The following is a 17045-nucleotide window of genomic DNA, read 5'->3' on the forward strand; positions in this document are numbered from 1 at the left end:
AGAGAAAAAACATCAAGTTCTTCCCAACAGAACACAACAGAGAAAATGACAGAGCCAGGAGTGGAAGGTAAAGTGTTTTGAGAAATCCCTACAGTACTGCTGAAGTATAGGTCCTGGTCTGAGAGCTTGCACAATAGAACATACAAATGACTGGGGCAGGGCTTGAAATTAGCACCTGCAAAGTGCCAATGGCGAGTATATTTTTGTATTTGCGGCTGAATTATGGCAAGTACTGTGCCACTTTCGCATTTGGAAAACGACTGCTTATCAACTGCACGAATAGGCTACTTTAGTCTGTCACATTGAATTGGCTTGCCATATCAACACCGCTTTGCATCAATGTTCTGTTGGCCCAATGTTGACATGGTCAGGATTTATTTTCTGATAGGCTATTGCTGCTACTTGCCAAAATGAGAAAATGAAACTTCACAAGCCTTACAGTTTATGCATCTGCTGAGAAAACAACTAGATAACCACACAAATAGAACTAGAAAGTTTCAGATGTTGCATAGAAACGTATCACTTGCTTACTGACATAATGGTATGAAAGACGTAAGTCATAGCTCAAAACCTGTTGCCACTGTCATGTTTTTGCAGTGGTCACAGTGGAACTTGTGAACTCGTGAAGCGTTCTGAAAAGCTGTATAGTAGGCTAACGATACCGTAATTTCCCAACTATTAGCCGCCGCTTATAGGCTACATTGATTTTGCAAAAAAAAAAATACAGTTATGAGGTTAATACACGGAGGCAGTTAATATGGTGTTAATATGGTTTTGTTTCTTTTAACTAGCATTGAACACTGTTCTGCGGCTTATACACAATGTGGCCAATACACAGGAAATTACTGTAGGGTACTTTCAAAATAGTTATGAAAAGCATTGTTTCATTTTGGCTGGTAAAAAATAGGTCTGGCCAGTAATTTATTAATCTTCTCACCACTTTGGCTAGTAGGCCAAAAATGTAATTTCGACTGCTGGACAGGTGCCATATTAGTTTCTTAAATGTGCAGTGACAATGATATCTTAATCAGATATTTTTGTGGTCGAAACCCTACGAAAACACCTAAAATCAGCTGTCAGTAGATTATTTCTATTATTTGAACTTTTCTCACAAATGCCCTGAAGGCCATTAATTAGAACGATTTTCTGTTTTTGTTGTTGACTCAAAATACCCTTATTTTTTTGTTTCTGGTTATGCTAAACCAAACCAGTGTTTGCTAAGTCAACCTTCTTAGTTAATTTTCTAGTTACGTATACTTAACGTCTTAAGTCATGAAACATGCAGTTGAACATCTGCAACATTATACTGTATATAGAAAAACATTGAAATGAGAGATCCTCTGTGAAGCCCCTGTAAACGTTAGCTGTTATCTTTACAAAACTGAATATACTTGATTTGAACACACATTGATCTTTTCTGCTGCAATGTTTTACTTCACTTGCATACTTTATACCTGAAAATATAATGGCATAACTATTCAGGACTTTCAACATTTCTAAAGCCCATGGAGCCCTTAAGGCAGGTGTTCAGAGTAACCCAAGATGAATTAGAATGTTTTATTTTATCATTGTTATTGAAAACCTTGTTTATTATGTTTATTTAACAAGCACAAACTACACCAATCACCATGCATATTATAATGTGTCTAATGTATAAGTCTTGCACAGGCTATGTTTAGCTATCATCAATTATCATTAGCTGAAGACCTCAACTGGCATTGTTCCCATACTCCTTTTGCCCATTACCTTCAATTAGTGATAGGATTTTCTGGTAGTTACAAGTATCAGATGAGATCAAATAATCTATTAATCTAGCAGAATAGAAATATACACTATTAAAGCAGAGGAGGGATATTACAATACTAAGGATAACAAAAGAGAGAACAATGCAATAGCAAGACGCATCAATACAAATAAGCAATATATGATAATACAGTAAGTAGATAGAGACAACAACATATTTAAAATAAGTCTACAGATCTACTTCACATGTTTTTCAAACAACATGGAGGCACGCAATTATATATCAGTAACAGGCTATTTGTAATTAGAAAATTGTCTTGTCAATGTGAGCATGATCAGAAAGGTTGGTGTGCAAAATTGACTGGTTTAGCATAAGGAATATAATATTTTAGTTTGAAGACCATGGTCCCTGGTCTACATTTCAAAAAAATAATCACAACTGTATTGCTTCACAACAGAAGCTTAATTTGAAAACCTTTGAATTTCAAGTCATTAAACTATTTCTGAATGAATCAGCTTCAGATGTTTACTCTTGAAACAGAGGCACTCTAGACATTTCGTCATGGCCCTCACAAGTAGACACATTTGTGTAAGTGTGTGTGAGTGTGTATATGTGTGTGTGTGTGTGTGTGTGTGTGTGTGTGTGTGTGTGTGTGTGTGCGTGCCTCTGCCCTGGTTGACCTTGCACCTCACGCACAGCACAATGAGATTACATGTTTGTGATGTTCATCTTGCAGAGACATATTCAAGGCCCATTTATTTGGAATTGCTTTTAGTGTAATTCAATAAAAGGCTTTTTTTCATTTATTTCCATGGTGAAATTTCTGCTGAGACCATTCAGTGCAGCGCTTCCTTCATTAGTGGTAATAATAACAACAATAATAGCAATAACAATTTGAAATTCACTTATTACAATGATTCGCCTCCTCCTCCTCATCATCATCAACATCAATAACATCAAGGTTTATATCTGACAAGGATGGGCATTAGTCCTTTATAGAAATGATTGAATCACCCCCATGTTAGAGAGCCCCAAAGAAATGCATCAGCACAAAGGGGAATATGGAGTCGAGACACAAGACATTATTACATTCAACGTGATCTTATTTCAGAAGTAGATTAAGCTCTCACCCCACGCATAGCGTCTGTGCCTCGTGCACTTGTACTGCAGCCTGAAACCTTTAGGAGCTTCGTTTTCAAGAAATATAACTGTCTGACCCTGGTTTTGACATCTACACCTTTGAAAAGGAGATAAAAACAGAGTAGGAGAGGGAAATGAGATGAAAATAACAGGCATTTTAACTGGAATATGGGGGAAACAACAGGAGAAGCTAGTGGGTGCATTGGACCCTTTGATCATATTTTTTTACCACCCAGAGACAACTGGCCATCAAGATAGAGCCTCTGGCGCTCATCATGGCCACAGCTTTTCCGTGATCTCAGCAAGCAAAGCAGACTCCAGAACACACACACAAACACACACGCACATGCACACACGCACACACACACACACACACACACACACACACACACACACACACACCAACATCAGCGCCATAGACGGGAGTAGGAAAGAATGCAAAAAAAGTGAGATAAATATTTGAATATTGTCAGACGCTCCCTAAACCAGCTTAAATTGGATCATTTCATTGAGCCTGCTCTGCCCTGCCAAAATGCCAAGAGAGTGTGGGTCTTGGCGGGGGGAAGCTCCCCTGATTAGCCCCCTGGCCCTGCCCACCCTCCTGCGCTATCTGCTGACACAGAGTCTAGCCCCGGGCCCCAGTGCCATCCCCGGCCAGCCTCCTGCTGGGAGCGCTGGAGAGGGCCCAGCACTAACACTGGCCACTGGGCTTGGGCTTGGGCTTGGGCTTTCTGTTACAGGACCTACCAGCCACCATTCGCCCCATCTGTGCCCTACATCCCAGACAAGTGGGGTCTTGACACTGTGACGCTTGTTGTTGATGTGTCGTGGACAGTTATTTCAAGGGTTGCTTCAGGGCAGAAAACTTGACTAACTTTGCCGTGTTACCTAAAATATTATTGGTGTGGAGTTGGAGACAAAGACTCCCAAATACTTGTGATATTGTTAACATCAGATATTTATTAGATATGATGACAGTTTTGATGTGATGGGCTTAATATAATTCTTGAAATACTTGGAACTTGGATGGCATGCTGTGACCTACCTCATTGGGATACCCATATCCAGTAGTAATTATTTTTAGCTATTTAGGGCAACATTTGTTGTTATCTAAACATTACTCTCTATTTTTACTAGTTTCATATTTCATATGCCTTTGAAAGATAATTAACTTCTGTTTCTCAACATGTAATGTTTAAAATACACGTTTTTAAGATGGTGAGAGTAAGTGATTTGGTAACACTTTATTTTGATAATCAGTGTGTAAATTGATAATCTAGTCTAGGCGTCTGTAGACAGCCTGTGGTGAACCATACAAGTGAAGGGTGACCAGTGATTGTAGTAGTATGTTGTCCGATTTTGCCATTACTTCTACTACTATTAGAAGTACTACTACTAAATTGATGCTCAAACAAGAAACAACAGTGCCGTCTTCCAAAAGTGGCAATTTATATGAAGAATTACTAGTTTTCTGCCAACTCTTGGTTTCCTGATTCAATAATGAGAGAAATCTTAGGGAGTAGCCTAATATAATATAAAACTGCTGCTTGAAACACAAAGATGGTTTCAGACCAGTAGTCATTCATAATCCCTCTCTTTGTCTTCTCTCGTTTATCAGGTAGTAGTAATCTATTTTTGTGGAGTGTGAAAGTGCACAGAGTTGTTTTGTCAACAGACGCGAAGCAACCACAAAACTATGTTCTCTCATCATATCTTTGTAGCAGTCTTACACAGTTGAATTCTGCCAAGATGTTGCCAAGCAGGAACTGTTGAATTTCCTTGGACAATATCGTGGGAATTTTAGATTAGTATAGGATTATTTTTTTAAATTATATAGATAATACATTTGGCTGACGCTTTTTAACCAAAGCAACTTACAACATGGTAAAACCATTTAAGCTTTTAAGAGCAATTCTAATCTAATTTAGACCATATTTATGCCTTCATGCAGCTGGGATAAGCACATCTGGATCATGAGTATAGTACATTTTCAATCACCTTTTCAATGATGTTCAGAAACAGAGATTTAGTGTGGGAGTGTCTTTGCTGTGCAAACAACCACCATGTATTAATCTCCTCTTGTCCAGCTGTGATGTTTAAACAGAATTAAGTCAAATACAAAGTTTGGCAATGGTGCTTGTCAGCAGCAATATTAAGTACACAGTGTCCTCTTAATTTTCTCTCGTTTTGGTTAACTTTGTGAGGCACATTTGACATTGACCAACTCCTAGGCAGGGTTGAATGAATGAGTGTTGAATGAGTAGTTGAAAAAAAATGCCTCATACAGTATGCAGACACTAATTTGCCTATTATCTGAAAAACAAACAAAGAAAACAAATGAAATAAAAAATATGAAATTTACAGCTAGAAAACGCTTCGATCATTTTAGTTATCATCCTATTGTATTAGAATTAATCCACAAATGCAGCAAAAGCTGTGCAAGTGCTTGAGACTGGAATAGGAATTTACTGTATGCAGCCTGTGAAGTATTCTTGGGTGTTAATTGACCTTGTTTGAGTGTATCTGAGCCTGGCCTTGAGAGCTTGCTGCTAGAGCATGAGCCACGAGGGTCACATGACTCGTCACTCCCAGGTCCTCGTTAAAGGGCTTTAACAGGAAGAGAAGAGGTTTGGGTGCTGTGCTTGACCTGTGGCAGATTGGCTTAGAGGTTAAGAGTGGTGACACTTTTTCTCTGAATGAGTGTTTTCGTTTGTGCGTGTATGTCTTGTGTCTCATTTTCTGTTGTGTGGTCTAATTATATAACTACCAAGGCTTAAGTAGACATTTGAACTTAAAGGGTCCTATCTTGGCGATCAGAAATGGATGGTCAGAGGCGCAAAGTTTATAGACATTAAAGGCGTGGCCAGTACAAATTCACTAATTTAATGGTCTGATGCGATCAAACGCTGGGCGCTGGGCCCGAAAGGGTTGTTCTTATGTTTCTTAATCAGTCACGGGTGTGTTTTGTGTGTGTATCATCCTTTAAATCAATGAGAATGACAACGGTCAGGCCATCCAATATTTTAGTTTGCCGTAACCCGACCGACTCTCTCAATTTACGGCCGACTTGCGTTAAGACCAGTCGTTTTTTTTTTTTTACTCTTCAAACAACCAATACAAACTCAATACAATAATGTTGAAGCGCCAAGTCTATTAGCCCCCTTGTTGGACTGTCTCAGAGACGGTTTATTAAGTAACTAGACAATGTTTGACTGTCCCGTTGGTTCCCATGTGTCTCCTGCGTGTGCGTGAGAGTGTCTCTCCCTCTCCATCCGGTGTCACAGAATGAGTTCTGATGTGTTTTGATTGGGGGAGGTGTCCGAGGGGGAATATTTGGTTCAGATAGGTTAGCGATTGATAAGACGTTTAGTAATCGTTTAGTAGCCTAAATGTTGTATTGTTGTTCGATGAGGGTGAATGACGAGTGATTGAGACCGAGATTTAGCAGTAAATGAATTTATTGGTTTTGAGCGGACACCTGGTGCCCATGTTGGAATGGGAGTAGGCTATGTCGGAATTGATGGCGGTCCCCGCTCTTTAGCCTGTAGGCCTACATTTTATATGCTAGGCCTTTATCCTAAATTACCGGAGTTTCAATTCATACCTGCAAAATCACCGTGACCAAAATTGTACTTCTTTTTTTTTTTTTACTTTTTTTTACTTTGAATCGAAAAAAAAAATAAGTATAGACCGACCAACCGACCCAATATATTTTTTCGGTCGGGTTACGGCAAACGGAAATATTTTTAAGGATGGCCTCATTCTCTTTAACAGCAAGCAGCACAACTTCAAACATTGGTATTTTAGGTACGATAGTCAGCAGAGCATTTGAAGGAATCTGCTTGCACGCGAAACCGTTTGGAACAGGAATTCCACTAAACCTTGCTTTACTAAAACCTGTTTGTGACTAGCAGAGTATAGCCTACATGCATCTGCACTCGCCTATTATTTGAGCTCTTACGCAACCTAACTTCACCGTGGTCTAGTCAATGAGAAAACAGTTCTATACAGTTAATTACTTTCACTATTGACAGACAAGGACTTATCATCGAAAACATAGCCTGAAAAAAGCAACACCTAGGAGTTGCTGCTTACATCTCGTGACAGTACTGTACATCTTCAGCTGTGCCTTTAGACTAGGTTTTTCTTGGCCAGTGGCATAATGATTCTTAGAGGGTGTAAGATAGCGATTTTTGGATCATACGGCATATGTTGTCAATAGCCACACCTCTGTTCGCAAGGTTTCATAAAAGTGGAGCGGGGTGTAAGATAAGAATAATCCTTGCGTCACGCTTTGCGCCACCTTGCATGGGGTGCACAATAGGGCCCAATGAATGTCAATGAATGATCGTACATATATATACATTTTAAATTAAATACACATTTAATAGTTTGCAAGTATTCAAGGTTTTATATGAAATCACATGGTGCACATATACTCTCACCATTACCAACTGTCTTTCAGTAGTATTTCCTTCGTACCTGCCAACACTGCTGATTTACACGGGAGTCTCCCTATTTCTAAACCTCTCTCCTGCCATGCTCCCGATTCATAATTTCTCCCATCGTCTTCCCGATTTCATAGAAATTCTAAAGTCAAATGAGTGTTTTCTGTGTATATGATTACTCTAACGTTAACATCATACCTGGCAACCCAACCGAGAGGCAGACATACATGTAAGCACGCGCAAATCATCCTGCCTGACAACCGTCACTTGCGCTCCTCAGTGACTGGTTCTTCCACAGCTTGTAACTGGATACTCTATAATGTCTGCTGTACGAAAATACAAAAATCACAAAAATAGAAGCCCCAAAGGAAAAGAAGCACCCATCAAATTAAGAGGTTGTATAGGGAAAAATCTCTCTCTTTTTCACAGCCTAATCTTGTCAGGAATGACTGATTGATACAGAACTTTCAATCAGATACTACATCTTTCTGTTTAATGACCACCGTTCACCTATCAATTAGTTGCATGTAATTGCCTCATTACATTTGTCTCAGTGACAGGTATTAATGCACCCACTCTCTTATCATGAAAGTCTTGAGGTAGTGTTGATTTTGTTCTAAATACATGTTTGAATTCAGGTATTAATGTTTATTCTAACTAATTATATAATTCTTATGATTCCTATAATTCCTAAAAGTTTGCCTGGCACTGACAATGATTGCACAATGTGGTTGACTTTTTTTGTATGTTCTGATCCTGTTGTGATCTTTTGTGAGTAGGTAATTGGATAGCATGTCTTTATATGAAGTATACTGTACAATAAAGAATGAAGTAATGATATTTAGCCTCAGTTAATGACTTCATGCTGACTAGTTTGAATGATGTACAGTATAACGGGTGTGTTGTATGGTAGTGGCGTAAGTAATAAATTAGATCAATTTAAACAATTTAGTGAAAGTGACAGGGGGGCGGTTGTATTTCTTTTAAAAATAGAGAAATGAAACATGAAAAAAAAACATGTATGACAATCTCATTAGTGGTATACTAATGTATTTTAGCTGAAGAATGTATATTTTCAGTCAATAGAAGTGAGGTTTTGCTAGGATCTTTTTCCCTAAGGGTACCAGAATGCCCCAGACCCCACACCCCCTTAGATGCAAGTTTTGGCAGGGGTACTTTTACAGAGGTTGTCTCATGTTTGGATGGCATTTATGTCTGTACAGCTTACATTATTTTTGAGTGTAGATAATATATAAAGAGCCTGTGCTTCTAATATTTGTGTTTGCCAGTAGTCTTGTTTATTTAGAATATCTTTATTGGTTAAGCTAAATGTTTAACTGCACAACAAAAAGAACTTGACCCACAGGGATTAATTCTCATAATAAAAAAAAAATCAGCAAATCTTTACAGCAAAAAATGAAGTTGCACAAATGCTTGTCGTCTGAGAGCTTTTAAGTATTCTAATTGATCTATAGTGTTATGCTTTCAGTTTGAGATCCAAATCATCTGTGCGCAGGTTGTGCTTAACTAACCAAGGTTTTTCTCACTGCTACAGACATGCATCACAGACTGTGATTCAGGCCCCTTGAACGTTGGTGTTGCCTGAAGAAAATCAATCAGTCATGCATTTCTCAATTAACTTCCACTTAAGCTGTTAGAAAACTTCTGAAAGTCAGTTGGCGTTTGTAAAACAAGACAACTTGAACAAGCATCTGGTACAAAAGTTCAGCATTTCTGAACACTTCTCTGCTTCCTTTCCTTGTTGCGGAGCAGATCAATGTCTAGACATACATCTGTTTTGGTGCCCCCCTTTAGTTTTCATGGAAGACTGCGCTGAGAAGCACGGAATGTGTGCTTTCCTCTATTTGCACAAGCTCATTTGCAGGGGAGCAGGATCCTTCAGCGAAGGGTGTATGAATAACAAATCAACAATCTGTTAAAATCAGCTCAGCATTCCCCTCTATCAAATGCTGGTGGGTCAGCGACAGCTATTGTCTCTTATTGCTACAAAAGCAACCAGTCTTTCATGTGAGTGGGAGAGACGAAAGACGTCTGCGCGGCGCGTGATGCTGCTCATGGCTGCTCATGCCCATGATGTTGCTTGTGGTATCCACACCACATGCATGGTGTGTGAATCCTAACAAGATGCTCCAGAAAAAAAAACACACAAAAGACACAAACACGCTGAAGTATACAGTCTGCTACACATAGGGCTAAAACTTTTTAATGTCTATCTTTCTGTAATCAGGCAGGCATTTAATGTGATGCAAATTGTAACGGAACTGTTGCCACAGACATAGGGGATTAGAACTAACATTGGACTGGTCTTATTCCCAATTAAAATTAATTATTTCATTTAATTGTTTTTTTTTTTTTTGTCTCTTTTTCATCGTTACCAGCAGAATGCAAGGGCATCTTGTTACATTGTGTATTGGGGAGAAAGGGGGTAACAAGTTGTACTCATGGGACTTTTACTTCTTAGATTGTCACATGGGGTTAGAGGCTAAACATTGTACATCTGAGCGTATTTCTGATGACATGTCAACATACAGTACAGTAAAGGGGCAGAACTGAAGCATTCCAAGTTCAAACATTCCACAACATATGTAACTGATGGCTTCAGGCCCTTTCACAACAGAGACAACACAGATATCGACACTTATATTTTCAGATGAAGTGTTAGGGATTAAAATAGTTTTGATACATACGCTGGTAGTTTGTTTGTAATGACCGTGTATAATTTAAATGGCACAGATTCATAGTGGCATTCTGTGTTTATTTTAAAAATTTAGCTTATGGATAATGCAGAGGTGTCTTGGGATATTTTAAAGCAACTCTTGGCATCACTGTCGGAACAGCCTCAGTGTCTTGTAGTGTAGATCAGTCAAGTTCTCCTTGTGTCAGTCAGACACTCTGTGAAAAATGGGGTCTATTGAAAAACACCAAACCATTAACAACAGCGTTGTGGGAAGTGATCCACAGCCTCAATATAGAAAATCCAATAAATTGTCCCCAGCTCTAATATACAAAATACAAAAAGCGAGCTGCCACCTTAGAGCATAGCTCCTCAAAAGCCGTCAAGCTTCTTCTCTAACTTTTTCTTACTTTCGACTTTATGCAGGCGCAATTCCGTGTGGCTGACACATGTCCCCCACGAGTGTAGGAACGCAGCTATTGTTGTGAGTGATTGATCAGGCCTTGGCATACCCACGTCTGCCTCATGCCCAGAAATCTGCGTCCCCAATTCCTGCAGCTTTGTTTGGCCCTTCCTGCCTCCTCAGCTTACCCGGTGGCTTCCTCCAATGTTTCCCCCTGTCAGTCCAAACCAGACCCGTGGATTTCTCCCCGCTCCAACTTGTGACCGCGTTCCTTACTTTAGATTGACCCCCCTGATCCTCCTTTGTGTTGAGGCAGAGATTAGGGTGAGCAAGCGAGCGAGCGAGGCAGGGGCGTGAGTCTGCCAGCCGCCTGGGAGAGCAGAAGCCGAAGCCTTCCCTAGGCTGCTCATGCCTGAAGCGTCCCTGCACCATCCCCGCCATCCCCGCTCGCTTCGGCCCAAGCCAGTCTATATGACTTATGGAGTTTGGGCCTCGTACTGCCAATCCCACTTAGAGTGCATTTTTCTGATAAACAAAAGCACATTCAAGCTTTAGCTCCTCATTTCACACTATGTGCTTTGGCTTCAGGCGACGCTTTCCTGAAGCCCTTGGCCTGCAGTCCAAAGAATGGCTCCAGTTGGCTTTCCTTTAAAAAAAATAGGGGAGGGAGGAGAAAAAAAATCCACATGTGAAGGATTAGGATCCATCTTTCATCCTCCATGCTTTTCACTCTGCGCTCCCTGTTCACCCTCATCCTCCGCTGCCATCATCGCTCCCCAAGTACTCCTGGAGTAGGTGAACTTGTGGACAGAGGCAGACACACACACCTCTGATATCTCCTCACTGCAAACTTTAAGAACCTGCCGTGTATCTTTCAGCAGGCACTTCTCTGGCTCATGTCGGACTGTGTGGCACCACAGTGGATGTGCTTCTGGCGCAGGAATGGCTGGGTTTGAAACATTCAGGTTATGGGGAAGCAGGTACGTTGTGATCTGGAGCTGAGGCAAATGTGTGCTCTCGCCATAGAGATTTAGCACCGGGACAGACATGGCAGAATTAACACCTACTTTTAAAAAGAAGACTATGAATTTGTGAGGAAAGTTTCCTAACCACTAAGGTTTTGTTTTGTTATGTTGTGCTTTCTCTGTTTAGAGTCAATAGTTGGAAGCTAATTTGTTTTTGAAGCCAAAAAAATAAGCGTGAAAAACACAGCACAAGCACATGCCATTGAGATGGTGTGCATATGGCACTGCTGGTGAAAGCCTGTTTTCTCTCCTTAATGTATTCCATTTCAAAAAGAGTGTATTTAGAATACACTTAACCTGTTGTGAATTTTGAGCACCATATGGAAAGATGTATGGGAGCATGACAAATATGACTTTTTAATACTCCTACTACTATTAAAAATGTGTTGCCTCTGATCTGACGTTGGCAAGCCTTACAAAGGAACCTTTGTCTCCACCCCTGCACCAATATCAGAGCGGTTATTAGCAAGAGCGTGAAATGATAGCCGCAATGCTTGCTGACCCCTGGGGCATTGCTTGTCTCAAGGAACAGATGTGCCGCCCACTCGCAACAGTTGTATTCTACCCACAATGCCCTAGTGGGAGTAGCTGGGCACGCAACGAGATGGAGATGGTACCTTGTGCTTTACCATTTCCCAGTCTGCATCAGGGAGCGATGCCGCTTTGACTTGGAGCCATGGGAGGAGGGGAGTTTTGGGGAGCGATGGGGGGAGCGGGGAGGGGGAGGAGTACTGGATTGGGAGCATTTCCAGAAGGTCAATATTTACAGGAAGTGCTGGCCTGTTCGAACACCTGTCTCATATTTTGGGGAAAAAATGAGGGCTCATGGAAAAAAAGAGAATGTTTGAACATCATGGCAGAGGTTTATTATGTCTCTCTGAGTTGACTTTTCTCCATGATGGGAAAAGAATGACAAAAAGCGAGCTCTCTTTTTGCTAACAATACATTTTGAGGAACCAATTTAGTCAAGATTTATATTCAGTATGATCTTGACAAATAAGGGAACTTGTACAAATGATTTTGTGGAACAATTCTAAATCTAATATACTGAAATGTTGTTGTCAGACAGCTTAGTTGTTCTACTGAGTGACATTTATTAATAGAATTGATGGCAGAATGGCTAGTGACATAATGTATGTTACTACAATGTGTCAACTGAAGGGAATGGTCTAACTTAAACCGCAAACTACCCGCACGGTAGTAGTGAAGACGACGTATAACCAGAGGAATGGTAGACACCTGTTATTCTTTAGTTAGACTGACGTCATAAAGTTACACCCATACCATTTAGAAAAGTTCTAGACTATACTTTAATATAATATATGGATAATATGGTGAATTACTTTTTTTTTCCATGACAGCTTGTCTATGGTTGTGTAAATAAGAAGTGGTGGTGCAGAATGCAGACGCCTGTTGAGACTTCAGCAGTGTATGAGTATAAACTAGGACTAAGTGGCATGATCTGTGTTGACACACAAATCAACCAGTTGCAAAGGACTCTCCTCTGTCAATATATTCAGTTACTTTGGGTGATCTCGCTGCACCCTCTGTGTCCTTCTGGAGGCTTCAGCTCACTGCATATCAAATAGGATAAAGTTTATCTGACAGTCTGTGTGGTTGTCTGCCAGCCTGCCTGCCTGTGTGTGTGTGTGTGTGTGTGTGTGTGTGTGTGTGTGTGTGTGTGTGTGTGTCTGCGTATTTGTCAGTCTCTCTGACTGTCCCTCTCTGAGTTAACACGTCTGCCTGTCTCACTGCTTTATATTCCTCAACCGCTAGCACATATGCTGGACTCCAGACAAACTTTTCCTCAAGTACCTTGTTACTTCTAGAGTAAAGTGTCTTTGTACTCATTTCTTCTCACTTATGGTGAGCTCAGTCGAACTATCACTGGCTAATTATAACACTGACTAATAATTGACTGTATTTGAGACGTTCTAGAATGTATTATTAACAAAGAATGGACCAGTATGTTCAGTGTCTCGGTTAGGTCTAGGATAAGATTGTAGTTGGCCTATTCTGGACTGTAAATCTATTGTCAAATACCTTTTACGCTTTACATACGGTAACATACAGTACAGTGGCAATGAAATATATGTGAGCCATTTGGAATGACCTGCTGTTCTGCTTTAAATTGTCATAAATAGTCAGGTGAGAAAAGTAAGTGAGCTCTTGGAATTAGTCACTGGTTGAACCTCCTTCATGGCAGGAATCAGAATCAGATTAACATTCAGGCAGTATTTTAGACCATTCTTCCTTCAGTTCAACCATATTCTTAGGATATCTGGTGTGAGTGGCTTTGTTTGGGTCATTTCACAGCATCTCCATTAGTTAAGGTCTGGGTCACTCCATATGTCCCTTTTTTGAAGCACTTCTGTTTTAGTCTGGCTTCACCTACCTACAGTAGTATCTCCGCTCATTTTCACCGCACTAAGTTACTTAACTTAATTTGAGTTATAACAAAAAGCCTGTCACTAGAGAAGCTATATGTTTAGATTTCGCTATCGCATCTGTTGTACAAGACATTGACAGTGAAATGATAATAATAATAAAAAATAAAAAAAACAGAAAACAGTGGTAGAGGCATTTGTTGAGAAGAAGGATGTTTTTGACTGTTCTCCCTACAGGATTTACATATTTTGTTGTTCCGATTGGTTAGGTTTATCCAATTGTGTGGTTGGATGACCACTGAAGCACACCCCATGATCAAGTCCAAACGGACTAGCTGATGCTATTTTCTGCAGATCAAAAATATGATTTAGAATTCTATGCCTGTTTATGGTCCCAGTCTAACTTGGTATGGTCCCAGTCTACTGTGGTAGCCTTTGCCAATATGACTATGCACCCAAGCTTTTTTCCAAGCAAACTTGGAAAACAGGAACAAAATCAATTGCACAAAATGAACTGAACGTAAAGAATAATATCCCTGGAAAGTTGTTGTTCTCACAACGTTCTATGTAATGCTTATTAACTTAGGGGTGAATTCTCCCATGCGCGTAAGGGCGCGTAAGTCAAAAAAAGCGCGTAACTATGCGCATTTCACTCTGCACGAATTCTGCCGTTCACTTAAGTCTGTCATTTACGCGTGATAGAGGGAGTTACGCGTTTTGGGAGGAGCAGCCCAAAATCTGGGCGTTTCTTATATAGAGCAGCATAGTTTATATTCTCCTGTCTCTTGATTAGTTTGTAATGGAGATTGACGTTGTTATGCCTGTCTCTCTACTGTATTTGAAGCTGCAGGTGTCAGTCTGCAAAATCATTAGCATAGATAAATTGATATTATTAGGAGCATCTGCTAGCGAAACTTTCTTTGTTAACAGTGAGTTTTTGAATTATGAATCTACACACATCAAGCATGTCTTGACTTTTTATAAAAAAACTTCAAAGCAAAAGTGAAATTTCGTGAAGTCCTTTCTTTGTTAAGCTATGTGATGACACACCATTTTACTGTAGGCCGTTCTTTATTCAATCCACCTTGCTTACATTTTCAAAATCAAAGACTGATTGGTGTTCTTTCTGGATTTAAATGGCATTCAGAAGGTCAATGAGAAAGTCCACGTTCCACGTTTACATATCATACCTTGATTTCGAACTTGCACGATGTGGATGTGTCAGAAGCTGGGACCGAAGAATACGTTTAAAACAGAAGTGCGTATGTGAAACGCGTAAAAAAAAAACTTGCGTGCTATTTACGCCTCTAATGAATACGTCTGATGGCTGGTCTTGTCCTAAATGAATGGCCATTTACTGTGACCGGTCACATGGCCTTGCCCAGGCCTCGCATTGATAAACAGCTTCAAATTTTTTTTTTTTTATTCCGCCCTCTCACTGTTACTCTCTCCCTCCTGCGCACATGCCAATCAGAGCAAGATGTGAAGATTCATTCAAACTCGAGATCCAGCGTGTTTTTTCCCCAGAGGCAAAAAATTAATTCCTCCTCCTCCTCCTTTCCTCCTCTGTACCGCCAAGGTGCAGACGATTCCCTTTCTTTTCCCTCTGAAAGAATGCAAAAGAAGAGAAACCACTCCCGAGGGGCTCTTGCTTATATACTCTTTCTTTCGCATTTTAATCCTCTGATATTTTGAAATATGAATGCTTCACGGGGGGAACAAGGATGTTAGTTTTGTTAAGGATGCTAATATTAGCAGTTTGGCATTGATGGTTTAAACAGGCATGGAAGTGTGGAAGCATATTGATTGCATTTAAGAATAGCTGGAATAAATGTGTTCAAAAGATGGAAGCTAAAAAGAAAAAAGTGGTGCGTTGATTAATCTTTACATGGCCTTTTTAAATCCTTTTTTTGTGTGCATAACAGAAAAACAGGATGTTTTAGACCGCTAATTCCTCATAGCTTGTCAGAAGAAAGGGGTGTTGGTGGGACTACATTGACTCCAGCACAGAGATTTTACATCACTTTATCTGAGGAGGATGGATGTATTCACTCCCTTTAAATACACTCAATTTAAATTCAGTACACTTTAAATAACTCACTTTTTACTCACTGTTAGGTAAAAAAAAAAAAAAACAAAGCTTCAAAAACTTTTGTGTCTGCCCCCCCCCCCCCAAACAAACAAACAAACAAACAAACAAAAAAAGACACACACACACACACACACACACACACACACAACCCCAATTGTTATTTTTATGTTGTGCTCTGTCTTGAGTATGTAGTTCAGAATGAACTTTTTGTTCAAATGAATAGAACACATTTGTCATAATTTGGTAAATGATTGGGCAGTCAGAACATTACCAGACAATTCATGCTTTTCTAATATTCTGCCAACAGTTTTATATTGTTTCTGACTGGGTTGGGTTAATGTCAGTGTTAACATGAATCTTACAGCACTAATTCTCTGACTTTCTCTTTATCATGGAAAGTGGGACAAAAGTCCTTCTAACGCCCACAGTAGAGCCATTGCTCCGATTACATGGACTTATAAATGATCTCTCAGACAATCTTTGATTGCTCACAATTGGTCTGTAAATGTGCCCATGCTAAACCAATCCTCTGTTTCTCAAACGGGCTAAAGTGTAATGGTTTGTCTTAATCTAAGATTAAGAATTACATTCAAGTCGATAAACTCTTGAGATTATTCAAATCGGCATTGGTACACTGTAATCGCACCGAGGTGCCACTGTATAATCCTGATCACTGGCTCTGCATGACCCAGCCCTCCCCACTCACTCCCCAACCCCCCCCCCCCCAAAAAAAAGAAAAGAACACAGACAGACAGACACACGCACACTCATATTGTACAAATGCACGAACACATACACGTGTAAATAAGCATATTAATGGCCTAGGGATGATGAAACTTCGCAGCCACAATCATTAAAATATTAATCGCAGATTAACGTTCCTAATACGAAATGGATTTCCATTTCAGAAATAAATATAACAATGGCTCCCCCACTCCCTTTATTTGCGGAAACATCCTGGCAAGCCTGAAATCAGCGACAGGTTTTAGAAGGAAAGAAAGACGGGTTAACGATAGAACTATAATCCTTGTCAATGCACTTTATAAAGCCACCTTCTCTTTAAAATGTGTGACTAATGTGCACAAATCTCTGGCTTTAAAAAGCTGTCAGC

Source organism: Sardina pilchardus, chromosome 6 (assembly GCF_963854185.1).
Source record: "Sardina pilchardus chromosome 6, fSarPil1.1, whole genome shotgun sequence".
NCBI classification, from domain to species: Eukaryota; Metazoa; Chordata; class Actinopteri; order Clupeiformes; family Clupeidae; genus Sardina; species Sardina pilchardus.